Raw genomic sequence first — 24,535 nt, forward strand, 5'->3', positions numbered from 1 at the left:
AAGAGATGATTTTCAGTGCTTGTGATGCCTCCATCCCAACAGACTTACATTGCAGAGTTATTCTTGGGAAGCTCAGGAAATCACAGTCCCTGAGTCCCCCTTAAATAAACCTCAGAGACAGGAAGCGGCAATTAAATTTTTTATTACGAGCAATAATGTCTTTCTTGTGAAGTCCCATGTTGCATTCAATTCAAACTGTTGTGCGAAATAATGATTACCTCACAGCTCTTCAGCCAAACATTTCTAAGCATGACAGAATCTGTTAAATGTTGTAGAAATACATCCATCAGCAGAATTGTTTCTGTGTTTTTTTGAGTCCAAAAAGGCTTTGATTTAGAGAGTGGTTTTCAAAAGTCAGACTCTCCCAATGCACTTTACGGCCACAGAAGTAGTTTACTGTCGCTGTAAGTGTAGGCGTGTGGTGTAGGAAACGTTGCGGCCATTTTGTGTACACGCAGTGTCAAGTAATCTTTCTCCTCCTGACAGCACTGTGGTTATAACGACACTGCAGTGGTTCAAGAAAGTAGCTCACTGTCACCTTCTCCTGGACAGTCAGTGATGGACAGTAAATGCTGGATTAGCCAGCATACCCACATCTCGTGAATGAATGAGCAAAAAATAGTGGTTTGCATCTTCCACAAAGTAGCAATCACCATGGATTGCCATTCCATGCCTAGTTTGACATGTCCTGATACTGACCCATTTCTAGCCGTGGTTTCTGATTGCTGCTTTGTAAAACAGTCTTTTTTTTTAATTCACTCGGGTAACAGTGGCTAGCAAACATTTATTGCCCTCCTCTAGTTACCCTTGAGAGGTGGTAGTGAGCTGCCTTCTTGAACCGCTGCAGTCCACCTGCTGCAGGTTGATCCACAATGCATTAGGGAGGGAACTCCAGGATGTTGACACAGATGCAGTGAAGGAACGACGATATATTTCCAAGTCAGGACAGTGAGTGGCTTAGAGTTGAGAGCATAGTGCTGGAAAAGCACAGCAGGTCAGGCTGCATCCAAGTAGCAGTAGAATTGACGTTTCAGGCATAAGTCCTTCATGAGGAATTCCTGATGAAGGACTTGTGCCTGAAACGCCGATTCTCCTGTACCTTGGATGCTGCCTGACCTGCTGTGCTTTTCCAGCACCACACTCTCAACTCTGACCTCCAGCATCTGCAGTCCACACTTTCTCCTAGTGAGTGGCTTGGAGAAGAAACTGCAGATGACAATGTTCAGGTGCACAGATCATTCTGCTATAATGCACGTTTCATTAACGTAAATTCACGGTAATACTGTTGAAGAATTGGGGACACCGCTTCTAAAGCACAAACTTTTAAGACATGTGTTGCCTGTAACACGATTACATTGTCAACACTTTTTCTGAAATGTGATTTTTCTATAATGCGGGGTTGCACAAGAACACAACCATCGCGTTATAGAAGAATGATTTGTATCTGCTGCCCTTATCCTTCTTCATGGAAGTGGTTGTGGGTTTGCAAGGTGCTGTCTAAGGATCTTTGGTGGATTTCAGCAGTGCATCTTGCAGACAGTAGAACTGCTGTTCCTGAAAGTCAGTGGTGGAGGGAGTGGATGTTTGTGGATGTCATGCCAATCAATGGGGCTGCTTTGTCCTGGGTGGTGTCAAGCTTCTTGAGTGTTGTTGGAGCTGCACCATCCAGACAAGTGGGGAGCATTCCATCGCACTCCTGGCTTGTGTCTTGTAGTGAAGCATATGCTGTAATGGAGAGCTCTGCATTGACAAAATCACGTTGGGGGTGTGGATGATGGGGAGGGTATAAAAGACAGGACACTTTGCTGTTTTGTAGCTCTAGCCGCTGTTAGGTGAGTTTACACCCTTCAGCGTTTTGGCTGATGGATGAATGTTAGGGAATGGATGAATGGGCAGTGTGAGTGTGGTAAGTTGATAAGCGGTTTAGGTGAGTAGGTAAGGCGTTAGATGGATGAGGTACAAGATGGGTACGGTTGTGGGTTTGTAGAGATATTGGTTGCTAGCAGTGGCAGATGGGTAGGGTGGCAGTTGGATGGGTTATAGATGAGTAGGAGTAGCAAGTAACAGATTTGGGTAGAGTGACAGATGATGTGCTTTCTGGATAAAACAGCCCTCCCAGTATGGCTTGAGTGTAACTATATGATAGCCCTTGTGCATAAAAGACTGGGTTCTTATGAAAAGCTCTAACTTATAGAAACCATTAAAAGCTCTCAGACTTACATATTGCCTGACTTCTGTGCTCACTGACTACATAGAGCAGAAACTAGGCTGTTCCTATTGCTATAGTTAATTCCACTACTTCAGAGGGTTGTGGAAGGATGTGTATCATATGATTGTCCTACTCCCACTTTCTCCCCATACTCCTTGACATGTTTAAAACCTAAAAAATGTATTGATAGGTAATTCTGGCAGAAAGTGCACTTCAGCAGCATGATTTGGATATAATGTCGCTGAGGAATTAGGGAATGGATTTTGGAAAAGCTTACCTCTATTGGCAAAAGCATGATTCCAGTGGGAACTGGTTTGCGTCCTTTGTTCTGTGCATGTGCCAGTGTCTGTGCCATTCTGCACGTGGGCTAATGTCAGCTGTTGATAGAGCAGCTTTCTCTGAGAGGCACTGTACAGGGAGCAGTTTTCTTACATTTTCTAAATGTATTGTGTTAAATTTACTTCTGTTTCATTAATAAATATGATTTGTACCTTCATTCAGGCTGTGCTATACTTTGTGTTAAACTTTTGGGTGATTTGAGCATTCGTGAGTGATTTTTCTTTGCTGGCCTGTTCCTACCTCCATTATTATATGAAGCAATTTTCTATTAAGTGAGTTTTGGCTGGAATATAACTCTGAGGTGTGACAGGAGAAATACCTGTATCTCCATCTTGAATACGGTCAGTGATTTGGCATCCACAGCATTCTTTGGTAGAAAATTCTAAACATTTACTGTCCTTTGAATGAAGAAAGTCTTCCTTATCTCCATCTTAGATGTGAATGCTGAGAGCTTACAAGAGCAGTCTCAGAGTGTACTGGAAAATTGAAAATAAGTAACATTTGGCTGGGAAATAGATACCTGAGTTGGTTGCTATTTTGACAACAATTCAAATTTAACCAATCAGTTTAAATTATGCTACAGGATATAAAAAGACCAAAGGAGGTTGAATGTATTGCTTTGCCTACATTGAACCAATGAGAACACTGATGTTGGGGATATTAAAAAGGCAGGTCTTTTCAAAATCAGGCAAAGCAACTACCATTGAGAGCCAAGAAATTAGGAAACACTCTCTATCAAAGGTACCTTTTCATATGAAACATATTCACAGTAAAAAGAACGAAGATGACCCAAGGAGATCTTCAGCCAGAAGAAGACAGACACCAAAGACGACAGCGGCTGTATGGTTTTGAAATCAATTTGATGTAGTTTTAATAATTGTTTTATTGGCATAGTACATTGTTATAGAATTGGAAGCAGCTAAGAGAAAGGGGGAGCTTAGAGTTGTGAATAGTTGTTGATTAATGTTCACTTTTGAGAGTTAAAGAATAAATTAGAGTCATGGAGTCATAGAGATATACAGCATAGAAACAGACTCTTCGGTCCACTTGTCCATGCTGACCAGATATCCCAACCCAATCTAGTCCCACCTGCCAGCACTGGGCCCATATCCCTCCAAACCCTTCCTATTCATATACCCATCCAAATGCCTCTTAAATGTTGCAATTGTACCAGCCTCCACCACTTCCTCTGGCAGCTCATTCCATTACCTTACCAGCCTCTGTGTGAAAAAGTTGCTCCTTAAGTCTCTTTTATATTTTTCCCCTCTCACCCTAAACCTACGCCCTCTAGTTCTGGACTCCCCCACCCCAGGGAAAAGACTTTGCCTATTTATCCTGTCTATGCCCCTTATAATTTTGTAAACCTCAGCCTCCGACGCTCCAGGGAAAACAGCCCCAGCCTGTTCAGCCTCTCCCTATAGCTCAAATCCTCCAACCCTGGCAACATCCTTGCAAATGATGTTCCTTTCTTTAAATAGTAGAATTTGGGGAGTTCTCTGAAACTTATATTTTAGCAGATTACAAGGCAAGATGAGCTTTTCTGGTTGTTTGCTTTAATTCGCCTCATAACATGTGTCTTGCAGAATGTGAGAGACTGATATTGCTCAGCTTTGGATGCGCTGGCATTTTCCAGGGGCATCCTGACCAGTGGAGAAATCCACCTTCATCACGTTTTCTGCAAAGAGCAGTCTGATCATGCTGTGATTATAGTATTCTGAATGGGATGACCTTACCATCTATTGAAAAACAAAACAAGGAAAATAAAAATAAATGAAATTATTTTAAGCATTCTGAGCATTGACATTGCTATGTTGCCGCCACAACTCCGGGAGCCATTTCCTTTACCTGAAACAAAGCTTACATCTTATTAAACAATAAATGGGATTTCTCTTATCTGCTGCCTCTGTAAATGTTATAAACTCCTGCTGGCTAGATTACGTCGCACTAATCTGTGTTGATACCAGGGTTTGTTGCCTCTGTCTGGCTGCTTAATTAAAATGTTTCATTATATTCCCAGGCAGCTTCAGACACGCACAGGTTTCTGTCAAAAAAGACTGTCTCAGGTTAAAAAAAACAAGTCGTTGATTTTTCTCTGAGGAGCAAATGAATCGTCTCTTGTTAGGGGCAGGAGGGACAGGCGGGGATTTAGACTTTGCAGTATTAGTAAACATCCATTAACCTAAGCAGGTAAATCTGTCAGGATAAATCAATAGGCTAGGACATGCTTCTGTTGACAAAGAACAGGCTTTGAGATATCTTTAAAATTACAAAGAAGTTGATGACAGAATTGAGAGGATGCTTCCCTTTTCTTGGGAAGGCAAAACTGATGGCCAAAAATAGACTGCAGCAGTTCAAGAGGGCAATTCATCATCTTCTTTGCAAGGGTAATTAGGGGCAGGCAAGAAATATTGAACCAGCCAGTGTTGTCCATAACCCATGAATAAATTGAGAGAAACATAGAGGTGGCTTCTTAAGACCTGTAAGATATAAAAGCAGAAATGGGCTATTCAGTCCAGCAGGACTGCTGATTGGGTGGCACGGTGGCTCAGTGAGTTAGCACTGCTGCCTCCCAGTACCAGGGAGCTTGGTTCAATTCCCACCTCTGTGTGAAATTTGTGCATTCCCCCCATGTCTGCATGGGCTCCCTCTGGGAGCTCTGGTTTCCTACCATGATTCAAAGCTGTACAGGTCAGTCGAATTGGCCATGCTAAATTGTCTGTAGTGTTGGATGCATTATTTAAGGGATAAATGTAGGGTAGGGGAATGGGTCTGGGTGGGTCACTCTTCAGAGGGTTGGTGTAGACTTGTTGGGCAGAAGGGCCTGTTTCCATACTATAGGGAATCTAATCCAGATTGTTTCACCATTCAATGTGATCATGGTTGATCTGATAACCCTCAATTCCACTTTCCTGTTTTTTACCCGCAACCGGTGATCCTCTTATTGATTAAAAATCTGTCTAGCTCAGCCTTGAATATACTTAACGACCCTTCCTCTACACCTTTCTGCAGTTAAGAATTTCACTGACTGACTCTGAGAATACCAATTCTCCCTATCTCTGTCTTAAATTGATGACCCCTTATTCTGAGATGATGTCCGCCCATCCCAGTCTCTCCACAAGGGGAAACATTCTCTCAGTACCTATACAGTCAAATGCCTTCAGATTCTTGCACTTTTTAAATAAGATCTGCCTGTCTCTTTGTCGTCTACATAGAACAGTCCATCTTCCGCATTTACACCAGCACCACTCCCCACCTCTTCCTCCATTACATTGATGACTGCATCTGCGTCACCTCGTGCACCAATGAGGAGGTTGATCAATTCATCAACTTCGCCAACACATTCCACCCCGACCTTAAATTCACCTGGACCATCTCTGACACCTCCCTCCCCTTCCTGGACCTCTCCATCTCCATTAATGACGACCGACTTGACACCGACATTTTTTTACAAAACCCACCGATTCCCACAGCTACCTGGATTACACCTCTTCCCACCCTACCTCCTGCAAAAATGCCATCCCGTATTCCCAATTCCTCCGTCTCCATCATATCTGCTTCCAGGAGGACCAGTTCCACCACAGGACACACCAGATGGCCTCCTTCTTTAGAGACCACAATTTCCCTTCCCACGTGGTTAAAGATGCCCTCCAACGCATCTCGTCCACATCCCGCACCTCCGTCCTCAGACTCCACCCCTCCAGCCGTAACAAGGACAGAACCCCCCTGGTGCTCACCTTCCACCGTATCAACCTTCACATTAACCATATCACCTGCCAACATTTCCACCACCTCCAAACGGATTCCACCACCAGGGATATATTTCTCTCCCCATCCCTATCCGATTTCCGTAAAGACCGTTCCCTACGTGACTCCCTGATCAGGTCCGCACCCCGCAACAACCCACCCTCCCATCCTGGCACCTTCCCCTGCCACTGCAGGAATTGCAAAACCTGTGCCCACACCTCCTCCCTCACATCCATCCAAGGCCCCAAAGGAGCCTTCCGCATCCATCAAAGTTTTACCTGCACACCCACCAATATCATTTATTGTATCCATTGCTCCTGATGTGGCCTCCTCTACATTGGGGTGGTTGGAATCGAATCTGGGACCCTGGTGCTGTGAGGGAGCAGTACCAACCACGGAGCCACCATGCCATGTGTGTGTGAATACCTGGTAAAATTATCAACATTGACATTGCAGTCATTTTTATAGACATGATACAAGTCTGATACGATTTTGGACTAAGGATGGTCTGCGACTTCATTTGATTCCTTGTGATGATTTGATTTAGTTAATTTATTAATCATCACATATATCTTCTCATAAAATACAGTGAAAAGCATTATATAGTGTCGCCACTCTCTGACACCAACTTAAAACAGGGAAAAAACCAAAAGATAAAACATAAAGGCGGAAAAATGAAGAAATAAAGTGTCCAACTTTGCTGTCCTACTGGTTGAGGGTTCCTTCATGGGCCATGGGCCTGATGGTCAGCCAAGAGTGCCCTTCACCGAATCAGCACCGTCAGTGCCACTGGAAGGAAAGTCACTGCTCTTTGGTGCCACCTTGTCTCCATCAACGCCATTGTCACTGAATCCTCATTGGACCTCACAAATCAGACATAACTGAAGCCGCCGGATTCAAGCCAACCGAAACTGGACTCCCCCACTGCCATGAGTCTGCTGCGGGTTCCCCTTGCTGATGCAGACTCTGCTGGATCACTTACTTGTTTCTGCCGCCATGTCTGTGAATCTGCTCTGGAGGCAGACGCAGCTGGGGGCCCAAACCCACCTCCAACGCTGCAGCCATGAGTGGCACTCGGACCGCCTTGGTGATGCCGAAGCCGTCAGGTACCCCAACGTGATGTTGCGATCACAAGTCCACGCTGCCGAACCTACTTGAGTCCACACTGCTAGACCCACTGCCAATGTCATTACCACAATCAAGCTCTTGACCAGGAAGTAAGTAAAACAAAATGGAAGAGGAAAGCTAAAACAAGAGAAGAGAGAAAAAAAGATTTGAGTTCCCTTCATTGGTCAATGCATTGATGTATTGAGTATAGGAGTTGGGATATCATGTTGTGGGGCCAAGATTAGAGTGGTGCTGGAAAAGCACAGCAGATCAGGCAGTGTCCGGGGAGCAGGAAAATCGATGTTTCGGGCAAAACCCCTTCATCAGGAATGTGGCTGGGAGCCTTGAGGGTGGAGTCATAAATAAGAGGGTGTGGGGCAGGGGAGGAGGTAGTTGAGAGTGCAATGGGTGAATGGGGGTGGGGGGGAGATAAAGGTGATAGGTCAGAGAGGAGGGTGGAGCGGATAGGTGGGAAGGAAGATTGACAGATGGGACAGGTCATGAGATTGGTGCTGAGCTGGAAGGTTGGAACTGGGGTAAGGTGAGAGGAAAGGAAAATGAGGAAACTGAAAGTCCACATTGATGCCATGGGGTTGAAGGGTTCTGAGGCAGAAGATGAGGCATTTTTCTTCCAGGCGTCAGGTGGTGAGGGAGTGGCAATGGAGGAGGCCCAGGACCTGCATGTCCTTGGCAGAGTGGGAGGGAGAGTTGAAATGTTTGGCCAAGGGGTCATGGGAATGATTGGTGCTGGTGTCCCAGAGATGTTCCCTAAAGCACTCTGCAAAGAGGCATCCAGTCTCTCCAATGTAGTGAAGACCATATCGGGAGCAACGAATACAGTAAATGATATGTGTGCAGCTAGAGGCTGAATAGATTGGTACTATCTTACCTGGAGCATCAGAGACTGAGGAGTGACCTTATAGTGGTTTGTAAAATCATGAGGGGCATAGAACATAGAACATTGAACAATACAGCTCAGAACTGGCCCGTCGACCCTCGATGTTGCGCCGACCTGTGGACTTTTCTCAGCTCGTCCCCCTACACTATCCCAAAATCATCCATGAGCTTATTTAAAGATTGTTTAAATCTCCCTAATGTGGCTGAGTTGATTACATTAGCAGGTAGGGCATTCCATGCCCTTAACACTCTCTGTGTAAAGAACTTGACTCTGACATCAGTCTTAAATCTATCACCCCACAATTTGTAGTTATACTCTCTCGTACAAGCTCACGTCATCATCCTATGAAAAAGTCTTCCACTGTCTACCCTATCTAATCCTCTGATCATCTTGTATGTCTCTATCAAATCCCCTCTTAGCTTTCCTTCTTCTTTCCAATGAGAACAGACCCAAGTCTCTCAGCCTTTCCTCATAAGACCCTCCCTCCAGACCAGGCAACATCCTGGTAAATCTCCTCTGCACCTTTTTCAATGCTTCCACATCCTTCCTGTAATGGGTCGACCAGAACTGTACACAATATTCCAAGTGCGGCCACACTAGTATTTTGTATAGTTGCAGCATGATATTATGGCTACGGAACTCAATCCCTCTACCAATGAAACCTAACACACCATATGCCTTCTTAACAGCACTATCCACCTGGGTAGCAACTTTCAGGGATCTATGTACATGGATTCCAAGTTCCCTCTGCATATCCACACTACCAAGAATCTTTCCATTGACCAAGTACTCTGCCATCCTGTTATTCTTCCCAAAGTGCATCACCTCACATTTAGCTGCACTGAACTCCATTTGCCACCTCTCAGCCCATAAACATTAGAATGTGGGTGCACCAAGTAATTAAATCAGATTCCCTACAGTGTGGAAACAGGCCCTTCAGCCCAACAAGTCCACACTGACCCTCCGAAGAGTAACCCACCCAGACCCATTTCCCTCTGACTAATGCACCTAATCTATGGGCAATTTTGCATGGCCAATTCAACTGACCTGTATATCTTTGGATTGTGGGAGGAAACCAGAGCACCCAGAGGGGGCCCACGCAGACACGGGGAGAATGTGCAAACTCCACACAGACAGTTGCCCAAGGCTGGAATTGAACCTGGGACCCTGGCGGTATGAGGCAGCAGTACTAACCACTGAGCCACTGTGCCGCATGCATAGGGTAAATAGACACGGTTTTTTTCCTGGGATGGGGGAGTCTAAAGCTAAAGGGTATAGGTTTAAAGTGAGAGGGAAAAGATTTAAAAGGGATATTGGGCAGCACGGTGGCACAGTGGTTAGCACTGCTGCCTCACAGCGCCAGGGACCTGGGTTCAATTCCCGCCTCAGGCGACTGACTGTGTGGAGTTTGCACATTCTCCCCGTGTCTGCGTGGGTTTCCTCCGGGTGCTCCGGTTTCCTCCCACAGTCCAAAGATGTGCGGGTCAGGTGAATTGGCCATGCTAAATTGCCCGTAGTGTTAGGTAAGGGGTATGGGTGGGTTGCGCTTCTGCGGGTCGGTGTGGACTTGTTGGGCCGAAGGGCCTGTTTCCACACTGTAAGTAATCTAGATTCAGGGAGCTGAGGGGCAAATTCTTCACACAGAAAATGATGTGTGCATGGAATGAGCTACTGGAGGAAATGGTGGAGGCTAGTACAATTACAACATTATAAGGCATCTGGATGGGTATACGAATAGGAAGGGTTTACAGGGAGATGGGCCAAATGCTAGTCAACAAGATTAGATTAATTTAAGATATCTAGACAGCATGGACAAGTTGGGCAGACTGGACCATTTCCATGCTGTACATCTTTACAACTCAAGGCTCACCAGAGAGAAAGAGAGGGAGATTTCAGAAGCATGTTCTTACAAATGGAACAGGCTCATGTCAGCAAGGGTGATATCCCCAAGCAGTCAGAGCTGTGGAAGAGGTCCTGAGATACTTAGAGGTCACTGAGAAGAAAACTCCAAAAGCAAAAAGCTGTGGGGATGTCAGAGAGGAAGACATCTTCCAAGGCTATTGAAGGTGTTAAATAATAGTGAGGTGAGTTTGCACTTTATTTTCAAGGATCTTAAAGCATGACATTAGTTAAGGAAACAACATCTGTTGAAGGCACTGAAGTTTGACAGAAGTAAACCAATCAATTCAATACCAGCCAATTAAAAAGCATGAAAGAGGAAATGGTATGAATTTACCTCGAGGTTTAGTGTCTTAAAGTATTGTTGGAATTAAAGGAATGAATCTTTCTTTCTGATGTTTGTAACAATTCCAATAATTTTTGCTTTGTGTAATACAGTTTGTAATTGCTTTTAATGTAATGAACTTTTTATGTTCCTTACTAAAAAACATATATTGGCAGCCACTTTTGAGGAGAAAGTGAGGACTGCAGATGCTGGAGATCAGAGCTGAAAATGTGTTGCTGGAAAAGCGCAGCAGGTCAGGCAGCAACACATTTTCAGCCACTTTTGAATGTGCTCGGAGTCTGACTTTCAAGACAAACAAAATAAATGTAAAAATTATTGGTTCACTTTGGGACCTGACTTGTCCCATCTTCCCTGTGTTTGTCACAGTGGTTTATTTAGGTTGGTGCTCAGCTCTTTGTTGTTGTATCAGACTTTGCTATCATGCAGTGTCTCTACCAAAGTCCTTTGTTTGTCCTTGCTAAATACAGCAGCCCACACTTTCCAGATCTCTCACTGTGGTTGAGAGTCTATTAATTTCATGAACCACTGTGTTTGTACTTCAGAGACATTAATTTCACAGATCTGCAAGGATTACTTTATACCTAATTCCATTCTTCAGTGCAGGCAGTTCTCCTATAACGCTATAGTTGCATTCCAATGAAAACTCATAGAACATAGAACATAGAACAGTACAGCACAGAACAGGCCCTTCGGCCCACGATGTTGTGCCGAACATCTATCCTAGATTAAGCACCCATCCATGTACCTATCCAATTGCCGCTTAAAGGTCGTCAATGATTCTGACTCTACCACTGCCACGGGCAGCGCATTCCATGCCCCCACCACTCTCTGGGTAAAGAACCCACCCCTGACATCTCCCCTATACCTTCCACCCTTCACCTTAAATTTATGTCCCCTTGTAATACTCTGTTGTACCCGGGGAAAAAGTTTCTGACTGTCTACTCTATCTATTCCTCTGATCATCTTATAAACCTCTATCAAGTCACCCCTCATCCTTCGCCGTTCCAACGAGAAAAGGCCAAGAACTCTCAACCTGTCCTCTTACGACCTATTCTCCATTCCAGGCAACATCCTGGTAAATCTTCTCTGCACCCTCTCCAAAGCTTCCACATCTTTCCTAAAGTGAGGCGACCAGAACTGCACACAGTACTCCAAATGTGGCCTAACCAAAGTCCTGTACAGCTGCAACATCACTTCACGACTCTTGAATTCAATCCCTCTGCTAATGAACGCTAATACACCATAGGCCTTCTTACAAGCTCTATCCACCTGAGTGGCAACTTTCAAAGATCTATGTACATAGACCCCAAGATCCCTCTGTTCCTCTACCTGACTAAGAACCCTACCGTTAACCCTGTATTCTGCATTCTTATTTGTTCTTCCAAAATGGACAACCTCACACTTGGCAGGGTTGAACTCCATCTGCCACTCCTCAGCCCAGCTCTGCATCATATCTAAGTCCCTTTGCAGCCGACAACAGCCCTCCTCACTGTCCACAACTCCACCAATCTTCGTATCATCTGCAAATTTACTGACCCACCCTTCGACTCCCTCATCCAAGTCATTAATAAAAATTACAAACAGCAGAGGACCCAGAACTGATCCCTGCGGAACTCCACTTGTAACTGGGCTCCAGGCTGAATATTTACCATCTACCACCACTCTCTGACTTCGACCGGTTAGCCAGTTTTCAATCCAATTGGCCAAGTTTCCCTCTATCCCATGCCTCCTGACTTTCCGCATAAGCCTACCATGGGGAACCTTATCAAATGCCTTACTAAAATCCATGTACACTACATCCACTGCTCTACCTTATCCATATGCTTGGTCACCTCCTCAAAGAATTCAATAAGACTTGTAAGGCAAGACCTACCCTTCACAAATCTGTGCTGGCTGTCCCTAATCAAGCAGTGTCTTTCCAGATACTCATAAATCCTATCCCTCAGTACCCTTTCCATTACTTTGCCTACCACAGAAGTAAGACTAACTGGCCTGTAATTCCCGGGGTTATCCCTATTCCCTTTTTTGAACAGGGGCACAACATTCGCTACTCTCCAGTCCCCTGGTACCACCCCCGTTGACAGTGAAGACGAAAAGATCATTGCCAACGGTACTGCAATTTCCTCTCTTGCTTCCCACATAATCCCGTCAGGCCCGGGGGACTTGTCTATCCTCAAGTTGTTCAAAATGTCCAACACATCTTCCTTCCTAACAAGTATCTCTTCTAGCTTACCAGTCCGTTTCACACTCTCCCCTTCAACAATACGGTCCTTCTCGTTCGTAAATACTGAAGAAAAGTACTTGTTCAAGACCTCTCCTATCTCTTCCAACTCAAAACACAATCTCCCACTACTGTCCTTGATCGGACCTACCCTCATTCTCGTCATTCTCATGTTTCTCACATACGCATAAAATGCCTTGGGGTTATCCTTGATCCTATCCGCCAAGGATTTTTCATGCCCTCTCTTAGCTCTCCTAATCCCTTTCTTCAGGTCCCTTCTGGCTATCCTGTATCCCTCCACTGCTCTGTCTAACTCGCTTAATAGAAAGTCACTTAGTATAAATAGTGGAGCCAATGGGAAATGTGGGGTTAGGGGCAGACCAGCAAATAAAAAAATCATTCATGATTGCTCAAAATTCTAATGCAAAGTGTAGCACAAGCTGAATGAAGGTTGAAACAAAAGTAAATTTAACACCGTACATTTAAAAAGTGCATAAAAGCTGCTCTCTGAACAGTAGCTCTCACAGAAAGCTGCTCAGTTGGCAGCTGACATTGGCACTTGTGCAGAACGGCACATAGACCGGCACATGCGCAGAATGAAGTGCACACATTGATTCCCACTGGAATCACACTATTGTGAATGGAGGTAAGCGTTCTCCAAAATGTCAGTCCTTAATTCTTCAGCGACGTTATAGCCTAATTGCACTGCCGAAACATGCGTTATCCCAGAACTACTTGTATCTGTTTGACACCTGAAACATTCAGTTTGTCTGATGGATCTTTCTAGAATGCTTCCATGATCATGACCACATTCACCAATTCTGTTTGGTCGCTCTCCATCTGAAAAAACACCAAGTGAGCCCTTTTTCTCTGAATGTGCTCATGAAGCAGTCTAAGCAACAAAAGTTCTAATCTAATGAATATAAAATTTTACTCTGACCCTGAATTGGTTGGCATCTGCTGAGGATCTTTTAGCACTTTAATCTTTAGATCACTTACTTACAGTGTGGACACAAGCCCTTTGACCCAACAAGTCCACACAGACCCGCAACCCACCCAGACCCATTCACTTACTCCTTCACCTAACACTCCAGGCAATTTAGTATGGGCAATTCATCTAACTTGCACATTTTTGGACTGTGGGAGGAAACTGGAGAGAATGTGCAAATCCCACACGGTCAGTCACCTGAGGTGGGAATTGAACCCGGGTCTCTGGCGCCGTGAGGCTAACCACTGTGCCACCATGCTGCCCACAACCTGCTGTGTTAAGCCTGCATAAATCTTCACTTCTAGCGGGGGAGCTGAGCAAATCTCACTGGCTTATTGGTTTTTGACATTGTATGCACCTGGATCTCGAAACCATAGCTCTGAATGCAGTGTAAACATGACAAGGTCAGTTCGGAGGTCTACTTGGAGGTTTTCAATTTAAACTGAAGAATTTTGTGGTTATTCTGACAATAAGACTCTCCATTTATTTCTGCTAATACAGCATACATTCTGATCAAATGTCTTTCTTAGGTGAGTTAAATGGGCTTTTCGGTAAGGGATTTGCCCATTGACCAGAAAGCTGTCTTTTGAACACACTCTGATGCAAAGATAAGCAAAGAGGTTGAAGGTTGTTGCAAAATGTTTAGCACAATTAAACATTGTCAGTACGGGTAATTCTCCTATAACACAGTTGTTGCGTTCCCATGTGACATTGTGTTGTAGAAAATCACACACATAAATAATGGGGCCCATGGGAAAAACAGGGTTGGAGCGAACCACCAAAAATATCAAAAGTCGAAACAAAAATAGTAGCTAGCCTAACAGAAACGATAGCACAGTCTAAGTAAATCTTTACATTATATATTTTAATGAAACAATACAGTAAATTTAGCACTTTAACACCAAAACCACAGACTGCAGCACTGTCAGTGGTTTTAGAAAGAATTCTAATGGATAGGATTTATGACTATTTGGCAAAACATAGTGTGATTAAAGGCAGTCAGCATGGTTTTGTGAGGGCAAGGTCATGCCTCAGAAATCTTATTGAGTTCTTTGAGGAAGTGACAAGACAGGTTGATGAAGGTCGAGCAGTGGATGTGGTGTATGTGGATTTCAGCAAGGCATTTGATAGGGTTCCCCATGGTAGGCTCATCCATAAAATCAGGAAGTATGGGATACAGGGAGATTTGGCTATCTGGATTCAGCTGAAAATGTGTTGCTGGTTAAAGCACAGCAGGCCAGGCAGCATCTCAGGAATAGGGAATTCGACCTTTCGAGCATAAGCCCTTCATCAGGAATGAGAGAGAGTAGCCAAGCAGGCTAAGATAAAAGGTAGGGAGGAGGGACTTGGGGAAGGGGCGATGGAGGTGTGATAGGTGGAAGGAGGTCAAGGTGAGGGTGATAGGCCGGAGTGGGGTGGGGGCGGAGAGATCAGGAAGGAGATTGCAGGTTAGGAGGGCGGTGCTGAGTTGAGGGAACCGACTGAGACAAGGTGGGGGGAGGGGAAATGAGGAAACTGGAGAAATCTGAATTCATACCTTGTGGTTGGAGGGTTCCCAGGCGGAAGATGAGGCGCTCCTCCTCCAGCCGTGGTGTTGTTATGTTCTGCCGGTGGAGGTGTCCAAGGACCTGCATGTCCTCGGTGGAGTGGGAGGGAGAGTTAAAGTGTTGAGCCACGGGGTGGTTGGGTTGGTTGGTCCGGGCGGCCCAGAGGTGTTCTCTGAAGCGTTCCGCAAGTAAGCGGCCTGTCTCCCCAATATAGAGGAGGCCACATCGGGTGCAGCGGGTGCAATAGATGATGTGTGTGGAGGTACAGGTGAACTTGTGGCGGATATGGAAGGATCCCTTGGGGCCTTGGAGGGAAGTGAGTGTGGAGGTGTGGGCACAAGTTTTACATTTCCTGCGGTTGCAGGGGAAAGTGCCGGGGGTGGAGGTTGGGTTGGTGGGGGGTGTGGATCTGACGAGGGAGTCACGAAGGGAGTGGTCCTTGCGGAACGCTGATAGGGGAGGGGAGGGAAATATATCCTTGGTGGTGGGGTCCGTTTGGAGGTGGCGGAAATGACGGCGGATGATACGTTGTATGCGGAGGTTGGTGGGGTGGTAGGTGAGAACCAGTGGGGTTCTGTCTTGGTGGCGGTTGGAGGAGCGGGGCTCAAGGGCGGAGGAGCGGGAAGTGGAGGAGATGCGGTGGAGGGCATTGTTGATCACGTCTGGGGGGAATCTGCGGTCCTTGAAGAAGGAGGCTATCTGGGCTGTGCGGTGTTGGAACTGGTCCTCCTGGGAGCAGATGCGGCGGAGACGAAGGAATTGGGAATATGGGATGGAGTTTTTGCAGGGGGCAGGGTGGGAGGAGATGTAGTCCAGGTAGCTGTGGGAGTCAGTCGGTTTATAGTAGATGTCTGTGTTGAGTCGGTCGCCCGAGATAGAGATGGAAAGGTCTAGGAAGGGGAGGGAGGAGTCTGAGACAGTCCAGGTGAATTTGAGGTGTTGGTAAAGGTGATGGAAGGTGTTAGTAAAGTTGATGAACTGTTCAACCTCCTCGTGGGAGCACAAGGCAGCGCCGATACAGTCATCGATGTAGCGGAGGAAAAGGTGGGGAGTGGTGCCAGTGTAGTTGCGGAAGATGGACTGTTCCACATATCCTACGAAGAGGCAGGCATAGCTGGGGCCCATGCGGGTGCCCATGGCAACTCCTTTAGTTTGGAGGAAGTGGGAGGATTGAAAAGAGAAGTTATTCAGGGTGAGGACCAGTTCAGTCAGTCGAAGGAGGGTGTCAGTGGAAGGGTACTGGTTGGTGCGGCGGGAAAGGAAGAAGTGGAGGGCTTTGAGTCCTTCGTGATGGGGGATGGAGGTGTACAGGGACTGGATGTCCATAGTGAAAATAAGGCGTTGGGGACCGGGGAAGCGAAAATCCTGGAGGAGGTGGAGGGCGTGGGTGGTGTCCCGAACATAGGTGGGGAGTTCTTGGACTAAAGGGGACAGGACCGTGTCGAGGTATTGGGAGATGAGTTCGGTGGGGCAGGAGCAGGCTGAGACAATGGGTCGGCCCGGGCAGACAGGTTTGTGGATTTTGGGCAGGAGGTAGAAATGGGCGGTGCGGGGTTGTGGGATTATGAGGTTGGAGGCGGTGGATGGGAGATCCCCTGAGGTGATGAGGTCTGGGAGATGATGGTTTGGTGGTGGGAGGTGGGGTCGTGGTCAAGGGGGCGATAAGAGGAGGCGTCCGCGAGCTGGCGTTTGGCCTCAGCGGTATAAAGGTCGGTGCGCCAAACTACTACCGCCCTCCCTTGTCTGCGGGTTTGATGGTGAGGTTGGGATTGGAGCGGAGGGAGTGGAGGGCTGCCCGTTCTGAGGGTGAGAGGTTGGAGTGGGTGAGAGGGGTGGACAGGTTGAGTCAGTTAATGTCACGGCAGCAGTTGGCTATAAAGAGGTCGAGGGCGGGTAGGAGGCCAGCACGGGGTGTCCAGGTGGATGGGGTGTGTTGGAGGCGGGAGAAGGGGTCGTCAGAGGGTCGGCGGGAGTCTTGGTTGTGAAAGTAGGCACGGAGGCGAAGGCGGCGGAAGAATTGTTCAATATCTCGGCGTGTGTTGAACTCATTAATCCGAGGGCGTAGGGGAATGAAGGTGAGGCCCTTGTTGAGGACTGATCTTTCATCCTCAGAGAGGGGGAGATCTGGAGGGATGGTGAAAATCCAGCATGGTTGGGAGCTAGGACCTGGTGTGGGACTGGAGCTGGGGCTGGGGGCGGGGTTAGGGGCGGGGACAGAGATCGAAGTAGGGGCGGACTTAGACGTGGTGACGTTGCTCGATGTGGGGCCGGAGTCAAGCGTGGGGGCGGGGTCATGCGTCGTGACGGAAATCAGCGTGGGGGCAGGGTTACGTGTGGTGGCGAAAGTTGGTGTGGGGGCGGGGTTATGCGTGGTGACAAAGGTTTGCGTGGGGGCGGGGTTACGTGTAGTGACGAAAGACGACGTGGGGACGGGGAAACCTGAGGATTTGTGCTCCTGCAGGTTTGTGATGTCAGTGGGGGCGGAAGTGGCTGCGCCGACGGCAACCGGAGGGGCGGAAATGGTTGCGGCGACGGAGGAGTGGCGGTCATTCCCGGTAGCCGCGTGGGTCGTGGGTCCGTCGGCGATCGTGGAAGCGGTTGTCTGTGCGGTGGTCACCGGGGCAGTTGTTGGGGCGGCGATCGCGGGGGCTCCGAGGTCGGTGGGGGTGGAAGTGATGTCACGGTCGGCGGCGGCCTTTGGTGCCGCGGGCGCTGTGGAGGCCACATGTGTAATGGCGTCCGACAGGCCTACAGAAGATTCTGGAATAGTTGAGGAGCCACGGGTGTGGGGGTAAGTACATGAAAGTTTTTGGTACTTACTGTCTTTAATCTCTGATATGGCTAGGAAGAACTGTTTGTTGAGTTTGTGGATACTTCTGTAGATGAAGAACAGCAGGGGTCCTTTGCAGGTCTGTGAGAGTGTTGTCCTGAGCTGGGGTAGGGCTGATTGCAGAGAGTGTAAGTGGCGACGCATGGCTGCAAGGGTGGAGCGGAGGATCCAGAGGGAGGTCTGTTGCTGGAGGCTTCGGATTTGTTGTAGGTACAGGTTGTCCTGGTTGGGTCCAAATTTTGTTGGTTGGAATGTAGTTCGGAGTCCGTGTGGGATCAGTCTGTTCCTTAGGCAGGTGCTGAGGAAGGAGATGTGGCTGTGGTAACGAGTCTGTTTGAGAACGTGGCTGAAGAGCTTCTGTGCAGAGGAGATGACCTGGAGGGTGCAGTGAGAGAGAGACTCACTGAAATCCTTGTAGAGGAAGGAAGAGAGCTTCTTCAAGGAAGGCATCCTTGCAAGAGGATTCGCAGTAGGTTAAAATCTTGGAGTAAAAAATGAGGTCTGCAGATGCTGGAGATCACAGCTGAAAATGTGTTGCTGGTCAAAGCACAGCAGGCCAGGCAGCATCTCAGGAATAGGGAATTAGACGTTTCGAGCATAAGCCCTTCATCAGGAATGAGAGAGAGTAGCCAAGCAGGCTAAGATAAAAGGTAGGGAGGAGGTTGGTTGGCTGACAGAAGGCAGAGAGTGGTTGTAGATGGAAAGTATTCTGCCTGGAGGTCAGTGTTGAGTGGGGTCCCGCAGGGATCTGTTCTTGGACCTCTGCTCTTTGTAGCTTTTATAAATGACTTGGATGAGGAGGTTGAGGGTTGGATTAGTAAATTTGCAGATAACACAAAGGTTGGAGGTGTCGTCGATAGTGTAGAGGGTTATTGCAAGCTGCAGCGTGACATAGACAGGATGCAGAGCTGGGCTGAGAAATGGCAGATAGAGTTCAACCTGGATAAATGTGAAGTGATGCATTTTGGAAGGTCAAACTTAAATGCTGAATATAGGATTAAAGACAGGATTTTGGCAGTGTGGAGGAACAGAGGGATCTGGGTGTGCAAGTACATAGATCCCTCAAAGTTGCCACCCAAGTGGATATGGTTGTTAAGAAAGCATATGGTGTTTTGGCTTTCATTAACAGGGGGATAGAGTTTAAGAGCTGCGAGGTTTTGCTACAGCTCTACAAGTCCCTGGTGAGACCACACTTGGAATATTGTATCCAGTTCTGGTCACCCTACTATAGGAAAGATAAAGAGTTTTTGGAGAGGTTGCAAAAAAGGTTTACCAGGATGCTGCCTGGACTGGAGGGCTTGCCTTATGAAGAAAGGTTGAAAAAGCTTGGACCTTTCTCACTGGAGGGAAGGAGGAAGAGAGGAGACCTGATCAAGGAGTACAAGATAATGAGAGGAATAGGTAGAGTCAATAGCCAGAGGCTTTTCCCCAGGGAAGGATTGACTGGTACGAGGAGTCATAGAACATAGGACATAGAAAAATACAGCACAGTACAGGCCCTTTGGCCCTCGATGTTGCGCTGATCCAAGCCCACCTAACCTACACTAGCCCACTATCCTCCATATGCCTATCCAATGCCCGTTTAAATGCCCATAAAGAGGGAGATGCCAACACTGCTACTGGCAGGGCATTCCATGAACTCACGACTCGCTGAGTCAAAGTTTTAAGATATTCAGAGAAGGGTACAGAGGAGACGCCAGAGGTAGGTTCTTTATGCAGAGAGTTGTGAATGCATGGAATGCATTGCCAGTGGTGGTGGAAGCAGAGACATTCGGGACATTTAAGCGACTACTGGACGTGCACATGGATAGCGGTAAGTTGAGGGATGCGTAGGTTAAGTTATTATATTTTACTTCAGGATTAAACCTCGGCACAACATTGTGGGTCAAAGGGCCTGTTCTGTGCTGTACTTTTCTATGTTCTATGTATCTTTCACAAAGCGCTTCACCAGAAAGTGCGCAAGCCGACTGACTGCGCAATGCCGACGCAGAAGTCGAATCTTCCTCAAAATTCTCCCTTGATTTGAAATGAAGTTCCTTCTAAATGTAGACCACAATTCCCAGATTCAAGTTAAGTTTCAGAGCTGATTGCATCCCTGCTTTAGCTGAACACGCTGAATTTGCATCTTGCAGACAGAGCATCCTGAGGCTGGGTTTTGCTGTTCAATTGATGCCGGGGATAGAATCACGGAACAGTGAACAGGAGTTCGCTTTATATAAACAAGACCTGCAATTCACAAATCGCATTACAACCAAGTCGCGTTTAACAAATGCATGTTATAGGAGAACTACCTGTAATATGATTTGGAGATGCTGGTGATATGTTTCACCTGTAGATTAACTTGCTTGCTATCTATTTACTCTGTATGATATTATCCCTAGCAGTCACCACGTCATATAGTGTTCTAATAACTCAACAGTTGTCAGGGATTGGTTAACTTTGTGCATGCATTTCCAAATTAAACAGGAGAAACTTCCGAAAACTTATGAAGCAGATGTCACAGCAAACTAATTAATTCCTGCATATTGTAGATCCACAGCAGACTAATTAGCAGGCAGGAACACAGCACTGTGTAAACACAGCACATGGAGACCTTAAAGATGAACCTTCATGGCAATGTTGTCATACAACAGTGTGGAAGACAAGGCCAGATGGGAGAATGGAAGGTGCATACTGTGGGACCAACCAAGTAACCTTTGCTGCAACTTGTATCTTTGAGAAACTGAAATCATCGGCAAAGTAGCAAACTGATGAATTTCTAATAAGTATGCGAATACAATTCATTGTTTCACAACAAATCAAGATGAAATCGTCAGAAAAACAAAAAAGAAGGCTATTCAGCCCCTGGAATCTGCTGGACCATTAATTATGGATTAGACCTGCCCACCCCCTAGGAGGTTGCCTAGTCTCTCACTTTCCTCATTTTAAAGGAAAGTGTGACATGATGTTCCAGGTCAAACTACTTGATGTGAACATTAGTTTCCCTACAGTGTGGAAACAGGTCCTTCAGCTCAACAAGTCCACACTGACTCTCTGAAGAGCAACCTGCCCAAACCCATTCCCCTACCCTATATTTACTAATGCACCTAACCCAATGGGCAATTTAGCATGGCCAATTCACCTGATCAGCACAGCTTTGGATTGTGGAAGGAAGCCAGAGCACCCAGAGGAACCCATGCAGACACAGGGAGAATGTGCAAACTTCTCACAGACAGTCACCCAAGGTGGGAATTGAACCCAGGTCCCTGGTGCTGTGAGGTAGCACTGCCAGCCACTGTGCCACTGTGCCACTCTCAAGTAAACCAATCAGATATTATAATTCAAACAAACGAAGAGGAATTTAGAACAACAAATCTATTGGAAAACTTAACAGAATAATTGATGCAGTAACTATTATTAATTAACTGTTACAATATAGTAACATTCCAGAAACAGTGACAAGCAGTGCCCTTCACATCAAAGGGCAATGCTGTGTGATCGAACAGTGAAGGGGAGGGCAGGGATTAAATCAAAATAGAGTTGGAGGGGGAAATAATGCACCCCACTCCCTGCGGCGTCCACCTCTCCCTGAACAACTCCAGGGTGTTGGTGGAGACCGTGTGCTCCTTCTCCAAGGACACCTGGGAACAATCCTGTTTTTTTTTGACAGTTATAACTTTTTTATTCAAAATTATTACTGTAGTGAGGTTCAAAAAAAGTATAAGCCCTGGTCACTCATTCGACAATGTATCTGAAATGTTATCAAAAGCTTGTGTTCAATTTTTCCCATAGTAAGTAAGGCAATGAAATGCCAGTGAATCCATTCCTAACTGTGGACACTCTGTAATAAGGTGATGTTGTCCCCCTTTAGCATAACACGACCCAATGGTTTTCTTGATTTTGATTTCATGTGAATTTCTTCTGCATCATCCAAAACAAAGGTTCATATATTCATCAAACCCAATTTTACAGCCTTATATCCTCATGTTGACTTGTTCATATAACCATACTTGGATCCTGGATCTATTCTGAAGGTATCTGAAAATAAGATTGATGGGCTGCACCATCACTTTCTGTGCCTGCCCGCGGTACGCCATGACTCCGGCTCCACAATCCTGTTTATTTTCTTTTAATGCTGTGTGAACACTCCTGTTTATTTTTTCTTTTTTATTCAGATACTCCTGTTCTTTTTTTTTATTAAGCAGTGCCCTTCACATCAAAGGGCAACGCTCCTGTTTATTTTTTTTCTTCTTATTAAACCCCACACTACAGCCTAACTGCGGTAGTGCTTATTATTTTTATCCCCAGCACCCATGGTGTGTGTGTGCAGCTGTGAGACACAGTGAGAGACAAGGTGTACAAATCTTTATTCAATTTCCACCAATGGAGTTTAACAGCCACAAGGTCATGCTGCAGCTTTATAAAGCCTTGATTAGACCACACTTGGAATATTGTGTTCAGTCCTGGTCGCCTCATAAGAGGAAGGATGTAGAAGCTTTAGAGAGGGTGCAGAGGAGATTTACCAGAATGCCGACGGGACTGGAGGGCATGTCTTAAGAAGAAAGGTTGAGGGAGCTAGGTTTTTCTCATTGGAGCAAAGAAAGATGAGAGGTGACTTGATAAAGATGCACAAGATGGTGAGTGGCATGGATAGAAGGAATAGCCAGAGACATTTTCCCAGGATGGAAATGTCTATCTTGAGGGGGCATATTTTTAAGGTGATTGGAGGAAGGTTTATGGGAGATGTCAGAGGTAAGTACATTACACAGAGAGTGGTGGATGCATGGAATGCACTGTCAGTGGTGGTAGTAGCATCAGATACATTAGGAACATTTAAATGACTCTTAGATAGGGACACGGAAGATAGTAAAATGAAGTATACATAGGTTAGTTTGATCTTAGAGGATAAACGATCGGCACAGCATTGAGGGCCAAATGGCCTGTATTGTGTTGTGTTCTATGGCTGCTATTTTAAAACTGCTAAAGGCTCAATCATCTCTCCTAAACTACACAGAACAACACACAAGTCTCACAGTTCATCCTTAACTGCCCTCTGAAATGGCCTAACAAGCCATCCAGTCGACAAGAAGATGGCTCCCCACCACTGTCTGAAGATTAATTTGTGAAGGACTGTAACGTTGGCCTTTTCTGTAGCTCCCACATCTTTGAGATAATAGATTCAACTACACTGCACAGAGAAAAACCATTCATTGTAGTTGCATTGACTCCACCAAAGATTAATTCAATTTTTCTCACTCCCACTACTCCTTCCCAGTCGCTCTGCAGATTGTCTTCCATTTTCAGCATTTAACTGATTTGCTATATAAAAAAATACCTCATGCTGTGTTTGTTTCTATCAGATCATACTTTCCAGTTCACAACAACCTGCTGCATTAAATAACATTCTTTTCACCTAAAGCTCAGTTTCTTTTTGTCATACACCTGAAAGCTGTTCCCCCGGATTACTGACAACACTTCCACCCGAGGCGAAGCAATTTCAATTATGGCATATTGTGAAATTCATGTCAGTGAATCGAGCAATTCGTACACTGTGGCCTGACTAGCTGTAAAAGGGAAACACCCATAGTGGTGTGTTGGACCAAGCAGCATGGTTTTATGTTGTAAGTGACCTAACCCTAACCCTACTCTTGAGCTAATAGGTACATTTTCTCGCAAAGTAATTTTCCAGGCAGAGTCTCATTGAGCTCCTATATATTTAGCTACAGTCGTGTATAATGGATGGACAATCCTCAGTAACTTGTTTATGATTTCCCAACTACTCTAGTAGCAGGGTTATGGTTGGGATTATTGATCTGTACTAAGAAGTAGATTTTGGATTTTCTTCCTGAGTAGCTCTTCTGTTGAAGAGCCCTCCATCTAATGCAAGAAACCCCAGCTGTATCATACACTTCAGTTTGTTTACTTCAGCGGTGGATGTCCCAGATAATGTCCTGATTTTTCTGTTCTGTAAATCCTTTCAGCAACAGTCTGCTTTCACCAACAGATTTGGTGGTTAACTATATAAGTTCCACAGTTGCAATCTCCTGATCAATCTGTTCCTGGATTCTTTTAAGATCAGTTCTATAAACAACTTCTTTGGTTTATCTATCATTTCTGTTTTACCATGGTTAATTTATGCCTCTGCCCAGATTTATTACACCAGTTACGCAAGTTATCCTTCACTTACGCAGGTGCTTCAGTCATTTATTTCTGTGGCAAAGTCTCCACTGGTTTTGTTGTTTATCTGTCCTTTTCTGGTTCATTCCTATGCCAGTATGATTTTAACTCTTATATGTTCACGGAGGGTTGGTAAAGTAAGGCTTCATCTTTTTCCATTTATCCAATCTCTCATGGTAACTTAGAGCAGAGGGGATGGAGGCTAGTGCAGTTGGATGCTTCTCGTGCAGCATGTGGGAGATAAGGGTCAC

The 24,535-nt window shown here is 45.9% G+C and overlaps 1 pseudogene; it reads right to left on the reverse strand.

The window, feature by feature from the left end:
• Positions 1–21,863: 21,863 nt before the first annotated feature.
• LOC132826726 (small nuclear ribonucleoprotein E-like) lies at positions 21,864–22,204 on the reverse strand (annotated as a pseudogene).
• Between the last annotated feature and the right edge of the window lie 2,331 nt (positions 22,205–24,535).

Source organism: Hemiscyllium ocellatum, chromosome 2, assembly GCF_020745735.1.
Source record: "Hemiscyllium ocellatum isolate sHemOce1 chromosome 2, sHemOce1.pat.X.cur, whole genome shotgun sequence".
NCBI classification, from domain to species: Eukaryota; Metazoa; Chordata; class Chondrichthyes; order Orectolobiformes; family Hemiscylliidae; genus Hemiscyllium; species Hemiscyllium ocellatum.